This window comes from Stegodyphus dumicola, chromosome 2, assembly GCF_044657685.1.
Source record: "Stegodyphus dumicola isolate Sdum_Otavi_A_Nest chromosome 2, ASM4465768v1".
Classification (NCBI taxonomy): domain Eukaryota; kingdom Metazoa; phylum Arthropoda; class Arachnida; order Araneae; family Eresidae; genus Stegodyphus; species Stegodyphus dumicola.
Genome location: NC_140769.1, coordinates 218,464,493 through 218,485,617, shown reverse-complemented (window position 1 = coordinate 218,485,617; position 21,125 = coordinate 218,464,493). Strand labels below are relative to the sequence as shown.

The 21,125-nt window shown below is 30.6% G+C and overlaps 1 protein-coding gene across 6 annotated transcripts in view; it reads right to left on the bottom strand.

Annotated features, from left to right (window-relative positions):
* Positions 1–21,125, bottom strand: part of LOC118204081 (uncharacterized) — a 240,928-nt gene that overhangs the window by 62,290 nt on the left and 157,513 nt on the right. Inside the window, exon 1 of one of the 6 annotated variants that reach the window (XM_035376403.2) lies at positions 1,745–1,903. The exons of the other annotated variants lie outside the window; for them this stretch is intronic. The gene's annotated coding sequence lies outside the window, so the exon portion shown is untranslated. Of the gene's footprint in view, positions 1–1,744; positions 1,904–21,125 lie in introns of those variants that run through there. 6 annotated transcript variants of the gene reach the window in all.

Below are 21,125 nucleotides of genomic sequence, written 5' to 3'. Positions count from 1 at the left end.
AACTTTTATTATTTATAAATACTTTCAGAACAGAAATCCAAAATTTGAAATCCGTTAAGGATTTAGCAATGGTAAAATACTATGACATGACAAGCAGTTATTCAGAAGTCTGCAATTCACTTGTATTTATTATTCATTAGCTGTAACCACAGCCACGAGTGAGAGGTCATTTTCACATACTCAAGAAAGACTAACACAAGATCGGTTGTCAAACCTATCAGTATTGAGCGTTGAAGCTGAGATGGCTGAGAAAATGGGCATCCAAGTATTGATAAATAACTTTGCAGAAATGAAGGTTAGGTGATGCAAATTTTAAAAGAATTTTTTTCTTTATGATGAATTTTGGCCACCAATGTTATAATTACATTTATTGAGGGAGGAAAAAATTAGAGAACAGCAGTACGGAATGAGGAAAATTAAAAGAAAACGGCAAAAAACTTTAGCATTCATATTTTTTATAAAAATCATGTATTCAAGTAGTTTAGTGTACCAAAAGTTTTTTTAAAAAGACAGAAAAAAAAAAACCTTACCATACATATTTTCTACAAAAATTGTATGTTCAAATAGTTTCTTTTATGAAGTTTATGATAAATATGTTTTATATTTAACAGATGTTTCATTTACTTTATAAAAGTTAAGCTTTTATTTCTTGTATATTATTGCATAAATCATGTTCGTAAGCTGAGTAAATTACATTAGTGTAACAGTTTTTCTGTATGTTTATCAATTATCTTGTCTGTCAGTTTATAACTAATTATGTATAAGTTTGCTAAATTAAGCGAAAAAACTTAGGCGCAGATTTCATATAAAAATTTAAAACATTAGCATGTAAAACTTCTTGGATTTTATATAAAAATCTGCACAAATCTATGCTTTCTTCCTTTTCTTAATCCTATACGTCAGCATGTTCCTTTTTTTATATAGACTTATTCATTTATTATCAGTATGGATCTCAATGAAAGGAGAGAAAAATCTGTCTCTCGCACTCACACAAAAAGTCTTAAGTAACTGAATTAAAATCATCTGACGTCAAATACCCAGAGTAAAGCAAAATCGCATTTCACCAGTTGGTCAAGGGAAATTATTTTCCTTTTTATTCTTTCTTCATGTTACGTACCTTTCAACTGGTTCCCTAAGAACGTGCTTTTATTTTTTAACATTTAATCCAGATGTGATAAAAATCATCATGAAAACATTTGATCCTGGAATCCTTGATTTTTTTTTAAACTTTTCGCGTTTTTACTTTTATTTTTAAGAACTATTGGGAAAGGGGCCCAAGAATTCTAGTTACGCCACTGTCACGAACTACTATTTTCTAATTCAGTGAAAGCAAATCATAATGACAAAAGACTAGTACAAAGCATATATTATCCAAAAACAGATTTTGAATACCATGGTAACAACGACTTAGATTAAAGATTTTTCTTTCACTCAACCTTTTTCAAGTTTGGCGGAGCTAAAATCAGTGTTTCCTTTCATAGGCCTATTCTCTAAATTACCTCATTTTAGCCTAAGTGCCGAAACAAAATTAACTAGACAAGCAACAAAAATAATGAATACACATATCAGTACATACAATATGTGTTTTGAAAAAAATCAATAAAATTTTTAATAAATACACCCAATGTTAAAAATGAATTAAAAAATATAAACTAACAAATTAGCGATTGTTTGAATTCAACGGTCAAATTTTAAAACTCTTAAGACATAAATATGCAATACAAATAATATACTACAAACTAACCCTATGAGCTTATTTCGATGAGGAATATTATATATCAAGGATCACCCTCTGTAGTTAAAATTCAAAGGTATTTTTCCGTATCCTAGGCTATCACAACAACCGCCATTGAATATAGCACTCTTTTTAGCGCATGCGTCAATAGCAGTTTGTCTATACTGTCCGCGCGGTTATATCGATGAATGCAGAAGTTAGGAAAAGCAGCAAAATATTTTTCCATCAGTTCTGCCGTTGTCGACGAAATATGTAAAATAATATTAAAATTTGCAACCAAATTACAAGAACGCAGCAATGGTCAAAGTAGTAAGGTTTTCTAATACTGCTCATTAAAACCTTTTTGTTTTATAGATGGAGTTGCACGCTTTACGACCTGAAATCGCATTCTCTACTGTGTTTGTTTAAACAACCCTAAGTCAGAATGCCACAGACCAAATTTTTTTGTAATTCAAGCAGTATTTTTCGCAAAAGAAAATATTTGAAAGATTTCATATTTTAATGGTCGCCCAAAAGCGCCCCAAAGCTTTATGCTTTCGCAGTCTATCAGTCTGCTGTTTCACTCACTCCTGCTAACTTTTTTCCTTTTTCTTTTTGTATTTAAAATAAACTCCTCTGTCTTTTTTTTTTTTTTTTTTTTTTTTTTTTTCAATTAAACAGCAAAATTACAAAACGTTATAGAAGGTGGATATGTTTAGAATTTTCGATACAAACGGGCGGCTAAAACTCGTCAGGACTTGAAGAAATTCAACCAATCAGAATAAGCCATTTTCGGTGAGCAATTTTTTATACCAGCAATTGAAGGTTTTGTTTTCGATTTCTTTCCGCTCATATTCCTCTTTTCGTATCTTTTGATGACGTCTTTTTCGCTTCGGTTTATAATAATTTTCAGCATAGCTTTAGTATTAGTCCTTTTTGGAGAGAATTTTTTTTGGCGACATTTAGGCGCGATAAATGAAAAATTATGATAATCCTAAATGCTGAGCTGAAACGCCTGCCGCCATTCCTGTCCACGTAACTTTAACGAGTTTGGTACATTATCAGAGCTTTAATGGTGGGAGGGATAAATTGTAAGTTCTTCTTAAAGTTTCTTTTGTGTTTGGAAAGCACAATATAAAAACAAAATTTTTAAAATATCATTTTTAAAAAAGCCAAAATTTGACAGTTAAAACTGGTGCTTTTAACATTACATCACATGATTATTGACATTTTTTCAAATGTTAACTTTGCATATTATAAACCCCAATCTACCCCCCCCCTAAAAAAACGGATTTTTAGTAGCGTAAGGTAAACTCTTCGTGTTTCCTTTGCTAAGAAACTACATGCAAATTTAGACTTCTTAAATGTTTCTTAAAATGGGCAATAATCAAAAATAATATGGTCTAAAAATACGTTTTTGCTTCATTTCTTAAATGAGAATTATAGGAACAGGTAATTACGTCAATTCATAGAGCAAAATCAGGTTTTCATTATTGCTTTTAGAACATCTTTATAATTTGTCCAATTATAAAAAATATAATGTTGCCTAGATTATGGAATATATTGCTTATAATTTACAGTTCTAAAATTTTGTTAATCTCACAATCTAATAGCTGTATATTAATAACCTTCATTGAGCATCATTACTTTTATTAATACTATGTTGACATAATATTCGACTTTTTATTTTAAATTTAATGCAAATTTCCTACATTACTTAAACATTTAATCTAACAGAAATCTGAATTTTTTATAATAAAAACTCTGAAATAAAAGTAAGAGTACAATTTATATATAAAAATTTGACTACGTGGCAAGTACTGAACTACCGATTTCAGTGTTTTTAAATGTAATTATTATAAAGTTTTGATATATTCTTATAAAATTAAGATATAGTCTTATTCTATTATAAATATATAGATCAGAAGGCTCACTTTGTGCTTAAGATTCAGTCAACCACTTGTGGCAAGATAACTTATGATAACAATCAAGTTCAAATAAACTAGTAGTCAAAGGCTACACCAATCCATTTAGTGTGAAGTTGGCTCAAAACTTAACTGCCGTGGAATTCAACTATCGACAATCACAATGCAAGACTGAAGACTACAAATCTTATCTAGCAACCTAGTAACGTGGCTTTGAAAGGTTAAACACAGCTTGTTTTATAAACTAAACACTTCATTTGCATTCTGGTGGGAAAATGGAGGGACAGTAAAGATCCCAAACATAAAATAACTCTGGTTTCAAAATAAAGGAACCTTACATTATACTTTATTCCCTGATTAATTATTCACTACATGAAATAGCATAATGCATTTTTGTTAGCATCATATACAAATTATTTGTTTTATTTAAATCAGAGCTAGGGTTTTCAGCGCCCAGGGATAACTGAAGATTTCGTGCCCCCTACTGCTTGCCAAGGATGGAAAACATTTAATTCTAAAATGTCGTAACATCAGTTTGGCGCCCCTTGGATTCTGCACCCGGGGACAGATGCCCCCCTCTAGCTACGCCCCTGATTTAAATGCTGTCCGAAACTGAACAGAAGTTTTGGAAAGATATTGACCATATTTTTCGACCTATAGGTACAACACTTCTTCACTTCAGAAATAAGATTTATTTTCTAAGAAATCAGTTAATTTTATGTTAAGAAACATCACTCAGCTGCTGTTGCAAAGACTTTCAGAAAAAGTGAGGTAACTATAAATATTATTACCACAACTTTATACCATTGCTATGAAAAGCTTTCATATAAAAATGATGTGAATTAAAGCATAGAAGAATAAAAAGTACCATTATTTTTCAAAATATTTCATTTAACTCATAATTAAAAACATTCTTTTTTCTTTATTAAAAGAAGCTAATTTTTGTTGCCCGATAGTTATTGTATAAGGGCAAACAAAACATATTTAAGAAGAGAACATTATTTATGAATAGAAAATAAATATATATGCAGGCTAGCAGAGGAAGGATGCCTTCATAAAGGACTTTTTAAGAGAAATTGGCTCAGATTCATGTTAAAATTCACACAGTCGTGTGTCACACATTCATCTTACACAAAAACTCCCAAATAGCCAGCCTGAACTACCAGTGTTCAGTGGCTTATCACTCCATTGACAAGTGCATTCCAATGACTGTTCAAATCTTTCACAGAAATCATCAGTTATGACAGTTACTGTTGTGTGTTATTACCATTGGTAAAAAACTTACTCATTTTATGATAATTTTATTTTAGCTTTTAAATTATAATCATAAATTACTTGTAATAAATTGAGTTATTAAAAAATACTCACTTCTTAATAATATTATTACCATCTACATAATTTAATTCATAAGAAGTATATCTAACACTGGTAAAAAATTTCGTTGTTATGATAACTCAATCTGATTACTTTCAATTAGAATTTTTTTTTTTTTTAATTTATTTTCTTTTAATAATAGAATCTAAGAAACAAAAGCAACATCCACTAGCTTTAAATGCATTTATTAACCTTTTTGTAAATTTCATTAATTATAACATAAACACTGCCAATCATAGCAGTACTAAGTATTGAAAATTAGAGAAAGACTGGGTTTAATCCTAGTATCCGGTGCACAATGGCTACTTTTGACGATTTTTATGATGAGCAATAAAAACAGGACATATACGATGAGTAGTAAACGGATCATTCAAAGAATATATATAGTTATACATAGTATATACTATGTATATAGTGATAGTATATACATAGATGTTCTTTGGGTCACTTTTTGTTTTTGGCAATAATTTTCAAAATCGCGCCAAGGCTGCACCGTATATTCGGATTTTACCAAAGACTCTTTTCTCCTGTATTCTAATCAAGAGCTTATTTTTCAGGATTGTTATTTAGATATATTTATCCTTAACGGGTTTTGTTGACAATTCGCCATTTTTTTACGATCGTCAAAGCCGGTTCTACCTTGGCGACATTTTGTCGCCAAGGAAGTAGACAAAAGTTTGTCGCCAAATAAAAAATCGCCAAAAGTACTAATGCTAAAGCTGTTCCTAATTTTCTTTTATTTCTATACAAGTCAACGGAGTGAATATGGAAAATTCGGTGGATTCTCACATGAAATCTGTAATAAAACCTTTAGCCTGCCCCCCCCCCGCCCCTTGGCGACATTTTGTCGCCAAGGAAGTAGACAAAAGTTTGTCGCCAAATAAAAAAATCGCCAAAAGGACTAATGCTAAAGCTGTTCCTAATTTTCTTTTATTTCTATACAAGTCAACGGAGTGAATATGGAAAATTCGGTGGATTCTCACATGAAATCTGTAATAAAACCTTTAGCCTCTCCCCCCCCCCCCGCAAAAAAAGGTGTACAATGTTGTCTCGCAAAAATTATTTGCTAAATTGGATATTTTGCTTCATTTTGTAGCCCTGAAAATTACAGAGAGCATTTATTTTTTGATGACCAAGTTAAAAAAGCACACAAAGCCACAAGCTTATATGCTTTTTTTCCAGAAGGTGCTTAAATACTAACAAATTACAATTTAATTTTTTAACTCTCTCTAAAATGTATTACATATTTGTGTATGTTTGTTTTTTAAGAAATGTAACACATTGAATAAATTAATAGTAAAAATCTCAAATATACTGTATTTTTGAAAAGGTTAATATGTAATTTTTTTAATTGTTTTGTTTATCTAATAAAATCTGGTATTCTCTGTTAATTTCAACACATAAGAAACATACATAATATGTTAGGAAAGTCTTCCAGTTTTTATATTTGAATCTCATTTCAATTAAAGTACTAGATTTATATTTGATTTCCAAAACATAACATTTGAAGCATTAACGCATGTAAAAAATGTCAGTAGCATAACATGAGGAATGTAAAATGTGAAAATCTTTATAATATATTAGATATATGCAGTTCTTAATCATCCGAAAAAGAGCCCATGAATGTTAAGACTTCTGAACATTGATAAGGTTTATATCCTAACAAATGTGACTTTAGACACATTTTGCTCAGCTTATCTGGTCTGATGATCTCCATAAAATGATAAATGAAGAACAAAGTATTTGTACCCAATATTATACCTGATCTGCAAACAAGATTACTGTGGCTGTGGAGACCGACATGCCTGTGAAATTGTTATGTCTCTTGCAGATATTACACAAACACATCAGCTACATTACTTTATCAAGCAGTATGGGGATAGGTACCATATAAACCAAATATGCACATATCAAACATTTATAAGGATGTATTTTATAGACTTCCAATCTGATTAGAATTTATATTTCTGTAATACGTACTTATGAATCTTCTGTAAAACATGCTTATTTTGCTTAAATCTACTTCCAGAGTACTTTATTTTGATACAACCCGTGGTTTAGAAAAATTAATGTTTCTGACATTCAAGAGCAGATAAAAGTATGTCATACTTAACTGACAAAAACATGTAAAATTATAGTAAGGCAAAAATAGCAGCTTAACATAAAATCTTGTGTTAGTTTTAAGAATTAACTGACACAGGTCCCTCTTCTTCAGTTAAAAAAAAAAAAAAAAAAAAAAAAAAAAAAAAAAAAAAAAAAAAGAAAGAAAGAAAGAAAAATGAAAAAAGGTTTTTATTCCTGGCGTTTTGAAGAACATATATCAGAGAATGCTCGAAATAAATATAAATTATCCAATCTCTGCATCAGTCTAAGCTTTTTTGATTTATTTTAACCTTTAAATTCATGACCTGTCAAAATTTTGAATTTTGTGACAACTATATGTTTCTGAGAACCTGGAATCACAGGTGGATTTGTTCAAACAGCATTCCAAGTTCTTCAATTACATGCTTGCAATGACTCTGCATGAAAAATCTACAAATTAAATTCGTTAAAAGCTTTAGAAAGTAAATCTAATGCGCTCAGCAAGTTGTTGTTTCTGTGTGAGGAAATCAGCTTTTCAATTACCATCAGTTCTACAAAAGAAATGAACCTGCTTGGCAATCACCCAGAGTTGAAAGTGTCTTGAAATTTCTAAAGAAATTTTCAATATAGCTTTGATATATATATATATACAAGTCACATCTAATTAAACCTATTCTTAGTATTAGTAATACTATTACATTTGTGCAACTTTAAATGAGATACAAAAAGTCCATTATGATATCTTCAGTGATGAAATGTACGAAGTTTGCATAAGTCCTTTGTTCAATTTGTTTTGCAATTGCAAACCCAATGTTCTTTTTGTTTGTTTATTATATATTCCAGAAAAAAGACATGTCTTCCATGTTATAACTATACTTTAACAAACATTAAATTTTACATTAAAACATGAAATATAAATAAATGATTTTGAGATTTTCATCGAGAAGGTTTTAACATGAAAATTGCATAATGAAATTGCTAATATTGTAAAGGAAGGTACAGTTATTATAGAGACTATTGGTATTAACAGAGGTGAAGCTAAACGAGCTTTTAAGCTCGATGAAAAGTATTTCCACAATAAGATCTTCTTTGACTCACATTAAAATTCAGATTTAAAGACAATGTCAAGTGGGGAAACCTTTAGCTGAATGTAAAAACTTTTTGAAAAATCTCTGCTTGGTTCTTAAAATTAGGGAATGGCAACTTCCGGCACAAACTGTGCTTATCATGAAATTTATTTGCTATTGTAATTTCCATGGTATTTCTTATTTCATTTTTTTAGTGTTATTTATTATTATTAGTTATTCGTTTTCTGTTTTTGAAAAAATCAAAGCATTTACTTATAATTTTAAATTTTGATTTTATAAAATAAAGTGTGTGCTCTTTGTTAATATTTTAATAGGTCACCACTAGATATTTTAATCAAAATGTTATTTAGATTGATAAATTACAATTTAATATATATATTGCGAAAAACATCATATTATACTATATATTAATACTATATTTTAAAATATTTTTGCACATGGATAATATGCATAATCACAAAATATAACCTGAAGTTGAAAATTTCAGTTTTTTGTTTTCTATGTACAAGTAAGTTGTTTTTATCAATTTAACATTTCATCAGTAATTTCTTAACATGTTAATGGTCCCTAGGAACCAACTTTAAACCAAGCAAAATAGACTTGTTGTTTAACATGTTAGGAAACATGTATAGAAAACATAACATTAGAGTAAACCATTGTAAAACAATAAATGAATGTTAATTATGTAATTAAAGGCACCCTTAGATACCATCCATTTGTCTAAAAGCCATTTTAACCCTTATACAACAATGGTATAATAAACTGAATGATGTTAATTTATTAAATCTGCTTGGACGATAACAATTATAAAGATGCCTTTTTGTACAGCTATTCTGCTACTAGGAACAATTATTCCAAATGAAAAAAAAAAAAATGCAGTTTCCAAATCAGTTTTGATATGAAGAAAAAAGGATGATACATCATGTAATAATAACTTCATCCGAAGATTCTGGAGCAGACTAAAGCCATACCTGCCAACCTCTAAAGATAAAAATTCAGAAGATTTCTCCCCCAAATTCAGAAGATTTCTCCAAAATTCAAAAGAACACGAAGAATTAATATCATGCTTTGATATTAAAAAAATAACAATTTATACAAATATAAAAAGGAAAATTGTACTTACATTAGTAAATCTCAATTAAGTAGTAACTAAAAAATTTATTAGGAAACATAAAACAAGAACTTAATGCTACACAAAAAATTTATTGCAATGAATTTAGAGTGCATTTTTTGGCTTTAGCCAAAAATTCTTTGGAAAATTTTCTGTCATAACAATTAGTTTCCTCATAACATTTAGCAATTAAAATGTTTTCTAGAGTTTTTGGTGAAATTGAAGAACGAAACATAGTTTTGTTTTTCTTCACAACACTGAAGACTCTCTCGCACTCAGCATTACTGTGTGTAATTACGAGAATAGCACATAAACCTCTTGCTAGTCTATCATATTTTGGTGTTCCATCAGCTCTTTTTATTCTTTTTAAGGTAGGAGGACATCAGGTCTATCTTCTCCAGAACTGGCAGTCTTCAAACTGTGCAGCAGAAAATTGGTTCTGTAGTTCATCTAAAGCATCATTATGGCATTCATTTTCTTTAATTGTTAACAAAAATGAAAATTTATCAATAAAAAAACGAATCTTTTCAAAAGATGAATTTTGAATTTGTTTCAAATTTGCCACTTCAGCATTTAAAAACTTCATTTTGCAAAGGAAACTTCCTTACAATGTAATCACAGGCTGAGGAAAAGTACTTTCTAACACATTGAAAAAATTCTTTTTTCTCATGATCTTTCAAAGAATTTACAAGTTCCCTGGTTTGATTTCCAATTATAAGATCATTGTCATCCTCTTGATTTGCCAAACTATTATAGGCAATACGAATCAACACACTGTTTTTCACAACGGACGGTTTTACAAATTTAGTATAAAGTTCTTTTAAAAGATCATTAAGAATTTGGATAAGCAGGGGAGATTTTGGCGAAGCTGATTGTAGAAGGGTATTTACACTTTCAAAAATCTTAATGGTACTTAACACAAAACTACAATATGCTTTGTCCAAATCCGAAGAAACAAGATAGAAAATCCTTTCTTCCAGGCTAATAGAAGACTGTTTCTTCTTCCCTTCAACTTCTTTAACAAAGTTGTCCTTTGAGGAGTCTTCTAAGCATTTTCTTTTTAAAGGGTTTGATTCTGTGTGTTGGCTTTTTCCTTTTAAAGCATTTTGATTAGAAGCAAAGTTGGTTTTTGGAATCTTATATGCCGACAAATTTGATGGGATCTGTGGTTTCGTTTTGGTCTCTTCGGGAAATATTTTAGCAATGCATCCCACTATTCAATAAACCTTCCTAGCGCCTCTGCCTAAGGATAACCATCTCGTGCATACATGTTTCAGAATTTTTCTCGTTTCACCAGAGCACAGTTCTTGGAAATTCTTTAAATTTTCTTTTCTTTTTACACTTTTTTACAGATAGAAAAACACATCAATCAGAAGCTGGTCAATATTTAATGGTAAAGCAGCTGCAGCTTTTTCTGCTGCCAAATTAATTAAGTGACATGGGCATCCAATAACAATTAATTCATTTTGTTCTTTTTTGAAGAAAGAGGCTACACCCTTTTTGTCACCCACCATGACATGAGCATTATCTGCACCAAATGAAATGCAGTTTGATATTTGGATGTTAAGTTGTTTCAACTCATTAATTACCAAGGAGGCAATATTTCCCCCAGTCCATTTAACAATGGAAGACGCAAAAGATGAGTTTTCATTTCATTAGAAACATCACAGAAATATGTGACAATGCTGAGGCAAAGCTTCCAGTCACTGTCGTTGCTGCCATCGATTGACATCGAAAATGCTGAATTCTAGAGTGCAGCTATCGTTTTACTTTTTGCATCGCAAGCAATTTCGTTCACAATAGAAGATGTTTTCGTTGGAGCAGAAGCATATTTCTGAGCAATCTTGGAGTCGGGAAACATCCGTCTGAAAAGTTGACCGGCCTGATCGGCAGCGCTTTGCGGCACCTCGTGTTCGATGAGAAATGCAGTAAACAAACACTCTGCCAAAATGACATTGGCATCCGAATTCGTAGTCGAATTTGAAAAAAAAAAATCATCCACTTTCTTTGACGTTGTCCAAGCCGAAGCATTAACTTCATGCTTTTTAGACTTAACATGCATCACAATGTCACTTCTTTACCGTGACTTATTATGAAGTCACACACGCACACGTTGCAAAATGCATAGTTATTTCCTTTGAAGGATTCTTTAATTGTTGGAAATTCGGCTTTATAGGCAGGCCGAAAATATTGAGAATACGGTTTTTTTCAACTCATTTCGTAACAACGACGTATTAAGAAAATTTGTAGCACGTGGGAAAAAAAAAAAAAAAAAAATCAGAATGCGACAATCCACGCTCGCTGAGTCCGAGCTGAGTAATTCCCTTGCTGCTGAAGCGAACGCAAAAAAAAAATAATCTGGCCCCCACAAAGAAAAGAGTGGGAGAAACAAGTCCGCGCATTGGATTGGCTGGTTAACCTCTTCGCGACGGGCGAATCATATATGCATTTCGTACGGACGCATGTGAGGCCCGGGCGGTTCACCCGTGCACTCCTGGAGAACTGGCCAAGTGGACGGGCAGTGCAGATATGCATTTTAAGCTGAAACAATTTTTAATAGCCACTAGATGGCACTCTGTGTCCATTACATTTAAACTGAACGTAGTTTTAGTATTCTGACCTTCAGATTGTTTATATTCTGGCTGTTTTTGGTATTTTGCTTGTCAGCTGTGGCTGGCGAGGGGGGAAATCGTAATGTAAACAAACGCAGGGCTCTTTAAATCGCTGCGTGCTAATGAAAACATTCTCGTATCTGATTTATATCCAATTCCTTTTTTATTCTATTTTTTTCCTCTACTTTGTACGGTCTTTTAAGGTTACTGTGCGGAGTTTTTTTACGTTTTGCATTGCCTTCAGATATATTTCCGTTCCTTCTTTTTTTATTTAGGAAAGCCTCACCTCCAGTCTATTATGACGGGAAGGAGGCGCTATTTATCAGAGGAAGAATTCCCTAGTATGGTTAGTGAACCATTTACTAACGCAAATGAGAGTACTGATTCATTTTCTAAGGAGTTAAAAAGTGATACTTTTTCTAAGAGTTACAAGGTGATACTTCTCTGTGCTTCGAAATTTACCACGCTCGTTTTCATTTTAAATTTTGTTACTTCTTACTGTAAATAGTCTTTATTGTGTTCTTTTTAATAATTTTAAACTTTATTGATGGATTTTATCAATTAAAACTTTAGAATAATTTGAATAGCTCTTCCGAAAAGTATTATGGAAGATAAGCAATTTTTTAAGTATATTTGCATGTAAAATAAAGAAATAAACGTTTTAAGGGCTAATTTTAACATATATAAGAGCTCAAGTAATAATCTAAAATGATACCAAAAATTACGATGCTAGAAGCGAAACTTTTGTTTTTCTGATTTTTGTTATAAAATTAGGCTTAACGATGCAAAACCTCCGTCCTGTACGGTGACTGCCTTCGATTCTCTTCCGTCCCGCATGAGCGTTTTAAACAAAGGTGCGCCGTCGCGAAAAGGTTAAGCGGCGAGTTGGGAGAAACCGCAGGTTACTGGATTCGAAGTAGTCGGTAGTTGGCGGTAAAACACGATGCAATTGGCGAAAATCGCTGAAATGGTGAAAAATTCTAAAATTTCAACAAAAATCACTAAAAACACTTGAAAAAGGAAAAAAATAGTAAAAAATGGATTACGATCGTAAAATCGTAAAGACAAACGCATTTTCGTAAAAATTACGAAAAATTCGTAAAAGTTGGCAGGTATGCTAAAGCGAGAAACCTTCTATAAAATGTTCACAAAATTTTCACAATGAGAAAAATTATTATCATCTTCCATAATTAGTATTCATCAGAAGTCGAGTAGATAAGACTAAAGAGCACTGATAGTTTGAATGCTGGTGGACAGGCTAGCTGCATGGAATATTTCTCATGTGTCACATGAACAGAAGTCATATTCTTTTAAATATACTTCATGAAAGTCTTCTACTCTCAAGAACATACTGTTTTCATGCCTTGCAATATAGTTTTGCATATTTACATTTCTACTGTAAAAATACAGAATTATGAAAAATTGCAGATTAAAGATTGTGTGATTTCATATACAATTACAAACTCTAGAGACTAGTTAAGGTGATAAATTACAGCATATTATTTAGAAAACTCCTGACAATAAAAGAAAATAATGTACATAGCATCACATACAGCGTAAAATAACCTCAACAGATTCATCATGAATAAAAATTACTTGATTGTGCTAATGTTGCAAGACTTTAAAAATTACATCTTTATTTTTACATAACATAATGAAATGAAATAGAATTATTTAGATGGAGAATAATGCATAAACAAGTTTTATGTTAATTTCTCAATTATTTTTTCTTTTGGGAATTACTGGGTTATTTTATGAGTTATTCCACATCAGCATCTCTGAATAATTATTGTATTTTCTATATTTCAGTAAGAGCTTTTGTTAGTATAGTTTTGCCTACAGAAAAATACACAAAAGAGAGATTTCTAAAAGTTTTAAAAGTAGCTTAAATAAAAAAAGACATATTCTTACAATATTTTTTTATTGAACTTTATGACGTCTACAGTACATGAAATAATAAGAACCTAGATATCACCAAGCATTTTCAAATACACAAACAGCCAAGAAATTTCTTAATACAGTAATTTTTATCATTATTTTTATCCTTTTTTTAAAAGTGTATCAAAAAGTTATTCAGTATCGAGATAGCAAATTGAGTAGAATATAAAGTTGCATTTTTTTTCAAAACTGAGATTTACATACTTCACTTATCGCCCTTACAATAAATTAAATATTAAATCATATCAGCGTACCACAAAATAACCAAAGTAAATGAACTGCTTCTATCCAAGAAGTATGAACAAGTTACCATAAAATTAGCAAGTGCATTCTTGTATACCAGTTTTGCACAAAAGCTGCATTTGGCGATCCGAAAATGATGCCAAAAGCTCCTGGCGCAATGGTCTTCTCTGATTGGTTGAATTTATCCAGTTCCCGGTGGGTTTTAGCTGCCCGCCGATACAGTGTCAAGTGTTCACATACATTTTTCAGTCTTTTTTCAGTTTATCATATCAATATTCACTTTTATTACTAGTACAAAGCATATATAGTAAGATGGTTGACAAAACCTTTTTCTCTTTTTATTATTAACATTTAGGGTGCTAATTTCATTTATTAGATATTACATTCTTCGCACTTACGCCACATAAAATTCGATTCAATATCAAATATTTAAAAACAGTATATCTTGAGAATTTTCACGCAGTGAACATAAAAACCAAAGAGGTTAAAATAAATAGAGTTAAGGCTCCTCTAGTAGCTCTAAATATATCCCTCCAATATATCCAGTAAAGTGAAAATGACATCATGAAACGTCACAGTTTCGGCTTGGTTTTGTTTACATCTTAATCCATATTGTCTGCATCTGGTTACTCATCACTGAACGCTTATTAAGTCTCCCACTCTAATTTTAATATTTAGCATAAATGATTTTCTACTTACTGTGTAGAAAAATCACAAGGATTGCAAGTAGTTTCAAATTTAATAAAATCTAGGCACAACGCGTACGTCGTAAAACCTGGAAGTGCAGTGAAAGTTTCATTAGTAATTTATTCAAATTATGCCTAAATACACTTTTTTTAGCCTGCATATGTTGATATTTGCTCCCCAAATCAGAGTAATTTTATTTAGCACTATGTTTCCTAGCCTCATTAAAGTATTTGAGAACATAAAAAGTTTCTTTTGAGAAACATGAAACAAGTAATTTTAGTGATAAATAATCCTGTTGAACCTTGGATTTTTGAGTATTTAATATCTCTTCCTTATAATGCAACAGTGGCATACAGAAGTGTACTTAATAATTTGACTTTTGTTTCCGAGGAATTTGTTTTTGATTCACTCTTATCAATCTACATTTCCAGCTCTATAATTCTTAAATATGAAATTTTTACGTAGAAGGAAACTGCAAATCTTCAGCTTTTATATGTATACGGTCAAAAGTCGTTAATTCGGACACCTATAATCCGGAATGATCTATAATCCGGACCTCAAAGTTACAAAATTTCTGCGCATGCGTCGTACTTATGCAAAACCTTTACGGCAGCGAATATGCTTGTGCGCGTGCGAAAATACGTTTACGAGTGCACGTTTAATGTAGAATGGATGGTTTAAGCTAAGCTAAAATTATCTAATTATCCATTTCAGTTAATGTTGCAGATTGCGTTGTTTCTTAATCTTCGAATTGGATCCGGCTTATTATTTTTTGCAGACTGTTAGAGCAATTTTATAAAAGTAAGCTTGAACTTTTGATTATGTCAAATAGAATTTCTGATATATATTTATTAATATGTAAAAGATCTACAAAGCGAAAGTATATATCGAAGTTCATTAAACAAAAAGTGGAATTGCTGCAAAAAATGGATAAAGGCATATCCTTTGTTTATTTAAACTTTGTTTATCTTTAACCGTGCAATGAATTGGAAGTTGATCTGTCAGCACTATCCTTATCTTCAGGGCAGATGTTTTTATTTTATTTGGCTGGTGTACTCAGTCTTTGATATGATTTAAATCAAATTCCTCGTCATTATAATTCGCTTCCGATAGCGAAGAAAGTGACAGAGGTTATTGAAAACGAAAAAATTTCAATTGACAAATTAGTCGGTAGACACAGCAATTATAGGACTTGAACAGTTAAACTTTGTAACTGAACAAGAAATTATGTCTGTTTATAGAATTAAAGAGAATGTATTATCACATGAAAAATGAAGCAACTTAAACAACTTACATTGAAAGAAATGTTTAATGAAGTAAACAAATACATATTAAGCTTTTTTTTTTTTTTTTTTTTTTTTTTGTAAATTTTGATACCCTTTATTCATAAATTACGGTTTCATATTTTTAATTTTATAATTTCTGCCTGCCATCTTACCAGATGTAAACTGATGATCTATAATCGGGAAAAATCGATAATCCGGAATCGCCGAAGTCCCGACAAGTCCGGATTAACGACTTTTGACTATCATGATTATCTTCCAAATATTTTTGTAATTCAACATTTGTAGAACTACAATCATATAATATACTTTGTTACTTTCTTGATAGTAATTGTTGAAAATTTTACCCTGATGTGTGCAGGAACCTGATATTATTGGTAGAATTCTTTTTTTTTTTTTTTTTTTTTACAATCATTACATATAGATTTATCATTGGCTTTTTTAATGTATACACTAATTCCTTCAATTTCAATGGATGTCATTTAATAATATAATACACAACATAGATTTCAGATATTATTTACTTATGAGATAATTTATTAAAATATTAAATTGTGTACATACAGAAATTTGTTACACATGTCAAAAAATTTAAAAAGAAAACTATATGCATACAGAAATTTACTATACATACAAAAATTTATTAAACATTTATGTACATGATTATACATTTATGTATATACAGAAATTTATTATAAATGCTGTAGTCATAAAATTATATTTTATCTAAATTTGAAAAAAATTTTCCTTTCACCCCATATTAGAATTATATATTGCCCTTTAAATTTGATTAATAGAAGGTGTTCTGTTACTTGTTTTCCAACAAAGTGCAATCTAATTGATAAATATTTTTCAGAAATTCCACAGATTAAATATATCGAATGATTGTCTTGTAGAGTTTGATCCAGCATATGCAGATTAAGAGAAGAAAATATGTTTTTTCAAGTGTAATGCACCAATACAAATGAAGTTAGAGCCTGAAGAACACTTTTGGATGATACACATCTCTAAAAATAGGAATGGAAAATTTTTTCAGAGGTTTTACAAATTGAAATAACATCTTTGAAAGGTGAAAGCAAACCTCCCCTAATTTTCTGTCTTATTAAAGAATACCCTGAATAGTGCTCATCATGTTCTTCAAGCACCTGAATGCATTTTAAACATTCGAGCTCCATTTTCAACTTTCGCACTACAAAGACAGCAATATATTCAATAATTCTGTAAGAATTGTTGAATCTGTAGCATAAAAAAAGTCATGATCATGTAAATGATTTTGATTTTCAAACTAAATCTAAAATGTTATTATCAACTGATGAGTTGATTACATGACTAGGTTTAGAGTACGTGGAATTTGATGCTTGTAAAATTTTGCTTTTAGAGCTTTCTTTTAATTCATTGTGAATTATAATATTTTTATAAGCACTAATAAATTGACTAACTGTAGGGTTATTATCCCACATAAACTAAAAACAATTTTAAATTATCCTGACTTAATACCAGTTTTGAATAATGCATACGATTTTTACAGAGTCCCACGAAACTCTCAGCACATACATAATCAAGCCCAGAAATCCAGTTCTATTTGTTTGTATTAAAAGAATTTTCTAGACAAGTTAAAAAAAAAAAAAAAGATATTTAACAGCATCTCTTAAATATTCAGAAACTTGCTGGAAATTCTGCGGACATACTGGCTTCTAGCCTTGCTGACGTACAATTCAAAATATTGAAAATATGATTAATGTGCCTCAGAAATGTTACCACTGCTTCCGAGTTTTCAGTATTTTTCAAGCAAGTACTTCCGAATATTTCATTATTTGGCATTCTTCATTGCATCAGCAACTGAAGCACTCACTAATTAAGCTGTAAGTTTAACATTCATTTTTTGCTGGAAAAATTCCAAATGAGATTTCCACAATTTATTTGACTACATCTTATAGTTCTTGCAGTTTCACAATGAAGTCCCATTTGATCAACTGATTTTTTATTATCCACTATACATTTCTTCTCTCCTAATATATTTCTTACCAATATCAACATATGACATGGTCCAAAAAATACAAAAATCTTTTCTTCATTTGAAAGATGCTGAAAAGAAGTTAGTAAAAGTTTGTTAGGATCACATTAACATCCTAGGTATTTAGCCTGCTTGTGTTGCATGCAGTATCATTAAATGTTAATATAATACCATCTTAATACTAGTTTTTTGAACTAATATCAGATATTGCTTAGTTAAATTCCTTGCTATAGAGTCCAGAAATACCACCTACAAGAAAATAACCTATACATGCAAGCTTAAAAAACTAGTGCTTCTTTTGCAACAGGTAGAGAGTCACCATTAACATCTGTCTCCATATCGACATAGCCATAATACTTCATGCCTTCTTACTCTATATGCTGTCTAATCGCCATTCCATCTCTAAACAGACTGCATATACTAAGTGGGTATCGTTTAGCAGATTTTACTTCATAAGAAGTTCTAAAATTTCGTCACTGAAGCTTATCAGATCATCAACACACTTACACCAGTTGCACAAAGTCCGTGGATGTGGCAAACGCATGTCAGATGTTGTTCTAACATAATTAAATGCCTTAGAAGAGTAGAAATGTAATGTCATTGCAAAAGATCGCATTTCTAATGTGCATTTATTAGCAGCAGGGTATTATTTCACCTTGGCTATCCTGGGATTTCAATATTTCATTATTTGCACCTCCCATCTTTTTAAATATATGTACAGTATCTTCATTTAAAAGCTTTTTTTTTTTTTTTTTTTCCTGATCTCAAAAGTAATATTCTTCATTTTTGCATTTCATTTCTTTTGCCAACAGCACTTTTGTTACAATAAATTATTTTTTTTAGTTTCCATTTCATTTATCTCTATTAATTTTTCTAATTTCTATTTAAGTTTAAATTTTTGTGGAGTATAGATTTCTGAAATTTTTGGATTTATATTTTCTTGTTCCTAAATTTTTATTTCTCTCTCATCACAAATTGATGCATTTATGAACTGTTTGATAATACTATCTTCATTTATGTGGCTACATTCTTCAAATGAACTCTCTAACATACCAAAAATATGATCTTGCTCAGAACTCATCCCTTCATTTGAAGGGTCTTTTGCCATTTCTGCCTGTAAAAATAAAATAATTAATGTATCATATATATATATATATATATATGCAAGATAAAAAAAATATGAAATTTAAAATTATAACTTTAATTTGGCTATGTCCCTTTCCTATTTTAAAAATACTCCTCTGAAAATTAATACATTTCATGTCTCATGTAATCAAGCTGCAGTGTGCTTACCAATCAGATTAAAAGGAATATTTTACTATATATCTAGCGCTTTGCTATTGAATACCTATTTTTATTTTCCCATTTATTTGCTTGTTGCTGGCAATGTGCACTTCTCACTTTCCTTTATTGCATTGTTTCTGAAAGACGTTAAGATATACGAAACTGTCAGGTACATATTGCACCCATGATAAAAATATGTGATCAATAATTTATGTGAATCAATATTGTGCCTTTGGAAGTGTTTTATCAAGCAATAAAATTACGTTCAATTTGGCTACGTCTGTTTGGAAATATCCTTGTATCTATGTAGTCAACATTCCTAGAACACTATATCGAAGTCTACAACATTACACACATATACATATGTAAGATATAAGAAAATATGATAGCTGCTTTAAAAATAATTGGAGACCTCAAAATTAATAATCTAGATTTGGTGACCTCCCTCTAAATTCAAGAATCTCCTATGTTATGAAACAACCTTAAATTAACCAATCGCAGATTAGCTCTGCTTATACCTCAGACTTGGTATAAATACCACTGGCGGGTTAATTGCATCAATCATTCTTCCCTTCCCTAACTGTGGCTTTGTTATCCTCTTGCCGCTTCGCTTCTCAAATGCCTACGTTTTATTATTAAAAAACCAATATGCATAGAAATTTATCATATTTAATTATTATTGAATAAGTGTCTGCCAACTTAATTGGATATGTCTGAGAATAAAAATTAGTGATTAATCAAAATCTAAGTGTCTTTATCTTCATCTGTATGCCTTAACCACAGCCATGACGGATATTTAAAGCTATTAAGAGTTCCAGTGTTCGATTGCGCATTCAAAATCCTTACATATATATGTATGTAAAAAAAAAGTTTTTTTTTTTTACTCCAAAATATCCATATATATATATTTATTCTAAATAGATATTTAACTATATGAATTAAATATTTACGTCAAAGGATATTAAGTAAGCAAGCTACACAAGGTATAGCTGCTTAAACTCCATTAAGTTTAACTTTTCATCATTTTAGGAAATAAAAAAGGATTTTCTGTAAGACTTTTTTAAGAGCTTTTAACTGCGCATTTAAAAGTAACTGTAGTTGTTTAATCTATACGAATACTCAGTTATTTTGCCTTCATACTATCTCTCTTTTGAATAAGAGAGTCTTGTACACAAATTGCCAGCAATGACCTTGAAAATCTTCCATCTTGATTTTAAGTACCCTCATATCATAAAAATATTACAATTAAAATTATCTATGCTTTATCTGGATTTAACTTCAACTTGTTGGTTATGTATCATTAAACTTCTCACTGCGTATCCTGCGATTTTCGCAGAGATGCATTTTTTCCTGTCTTTTTAACTGTGCAACCTAAACCTACTCTTTTCCCATTCATGGTTTCACTTCAGCTTTTCTGTGATGTTTAATTGTTTATTCAGATTTGAGTTTAACAGCCGGTGCTAGTTGTTCATATTTCTGCAAAATATACAAAGCAGGTTTCGCATCATTTTGCGCACTCTTTTCAAAGCTTAAAGATATCTGGCAGGAAGTGTTTCACAAAGTGATATAAGCTACATTTCTGACAATATTTTCAACACTGATAGCAGTTTTGACTTCAAGTATATTGAAGACAGTTATAGTGAAACTGGTATAAAATTTCTCGCATTCCTCTGCCGATATTGAAAAAAATGAAGATTAATTTTTTATAAAAAAATTTTCCACAGTTATGCAAAATTGTTAAGCAAAATATTCCACCAGATCTTGCTTCAT